The sequence below is a fragment of the Asparagus officinalis genome, chromosome 4 (assembly GCF_001876935.1).
Source record: "Asparagus officinalis chromosome 4, Aspof.V1, whole genome shotgun sequence".
NCBI classification, from domain to species: Eukaryota; Viridiplantae; Streptophyta; class Magnoliopsida; order Asparagales; family Asparagaceae; genus Asparagus; species Asparagus officinalis.
Genome location: NC_033797.1, coordinates 16,818,761 through 16,820,945, shown reverse-complemented (window position 1 = coordinate 16,820,945; position 2,185 = coordinate 16,818,761).

Sequence of the window (2,185 nt, the reverse complement as noted above, 5' to 3'; positions counted from 1 at the left end):
GACTTATCATCCTATTGAAGAGGATTGATAAGTGGATTTTGTCAGAGGTATGATGTTAACGTGACAAGAAAATGTTTGCGATCGGAGCAACTTTGTGGACTTATCATCCTATTGACGAGGATTGATAAGTGGATTGGCAGAGGTATATATTGTTAACGTGACAAATTAGGAGTAATGCGAGTTGAATGCATACTCTGTGGGGATGATGATCGTCAGAAGTGTAATGTTAACTCGACGATGTGAAAGATTCGTTACTATTAATCCAATGGATTTCAAGTAACCAACCCCCAGTCTTGATTAAGACTTAGCAGAGGAAGAAAAAGAGGTAGACAAGGCACATCGCCTAGTGAGGCACTATCCATGAAGTCGAAATAGAGGCACATCACCTGGTAGGCCATTATCTGATGAGTTTGACTATCAGAGGTAACTGTTAACGTGATAGTTTTGTGGACCTGCCATCCTACTTGAAGAGGATTGGTGGGGGAATTTGGAGAAACTAGACTATCAGAGGTAACTGTTAACGTGATAGTTTTAGTGGACCCGCCATCCTATTGAGGAGGATTGGTGGGGGAATTTGGAGAGAATGGACTATCAGAGGTGACGGTTAACGTGATAGTTTTGGTGGACCCACCATCCTACTTGAAGAGGATTGGTGGGAGAATTTGGAGGAAGGTAGACTATCAGAGGTGATTGTTAACGTGATAGTTTTGGTGGATTTCATGGTTGACAGAAGTGTTCTATTGAACATGACAACTCAGAAAATTTATTGCTCATAATCGAATGAACTATAAATAAACCAACCCCCAGTCTTGAACAAGTGCAGGAGGGAAAAGGGTAGACATGGCACATCGCCTAATGAGCCACTGTCTAATGAGTTTGACTATCAGAGGTAACTGTTACCGTGATAGTTTTGTGGATCAGCCATCCTACTGAAGAGGAGGATTAGCTTCAATGGCCGTAGTATCTTCCGATTCTGACTGGGAAGAGTGAGCTTGGTCCGATTGCTCAGGTGAATGTTGGGCTTGGTCCGATTGCTCAGGTTGATCCTGCCTACTTTGTTCTTCAGCTTTGATCCTGGCAATAATCTTTTGAGCCTGTTCGCCTTGAGAGATTAGTTGTCTCCAAGAACGGCATTCTGCAACCCCTATTCGGGCTAGGAGGTCGGTTTGCAAGTTGTGCCGACAGATCTCCACTAGGGTAGACTGTGTCATACCTGACGAACACCGGAGAGCCATGGTTCGAAACCTCTTGACGAAGGCTTTGACGGACTCCCTCTTCTTCTGCTTAGTAGCAAGAAGGGTATGGATGGAGACTTCTGTATCCTCTTCAAAAGGAAGAGTCTCTCTAGATCTGCCCCCTTTTGGATACATCCGGCAGGCAGTTTCCTGAACCATTCAAAGGCAACTCCCTTGAGGGTGCCAATGAATAATCGAGCCAGTATGGCGTCGTTTGATATCACATTCCCAGTCTGTGACTTGAAATGATAGATATGTTGGTTCGGTGATCCCGTGCCGTCAAAAGTTTGTAGCGTCGGGACTTCGAATTTTAGAGGATAAGGGGCTGCATCCCATTCGGCAGGATAGGGTCTGACAACTCCCTCATCTTGGAGCTTGCTTCTGTTAACAATGGCATTAAGGCGGGCTTCCAATTCTTCCATTTTGGCAGATTGGAGATTTTGCTCGTTCTCCATCTCTCTTCCTTCATCAGAGGAAGATTCTAGGTTGTGGGCTTCTTGGTCAGAAGCCGTGTCATCAACCACTTTTCCCTTCCCTTTGCTTGTGTGAGGTCGGGATGAAGACGTTTTTCCTCTCTGGGAAAGTTCTTGCCTAGGTGACGAATCTGTCTTCTGAGATTTCGCCTTGTCTGTGACAATTTGAGTCAACAGGGCCATGAGTTCATTGATGGCCTCTTGCTGAGATTTGATCATGGCCTCCTGCTCAGAAATTCTCCTTACCAGGTCTTCGTGATTTCCCGTCATATAGGCGGAGCTCTCATGTTCAACAAAAGAGCTTGATGATTGGGACTCTGCAATGGCTGAGTGTTCATCATTGGAATTGGTTCCCTTAGCTAACCTCTGATAGTTGACAGGGGGAATGGCTCCTGTTCGCGTCCGAGTGCGTCGGTAGACTCCTTCAAACTCGTTAGCGATTTCTCTGACGGTCGGTGAACGACTTATCTCAGAGTC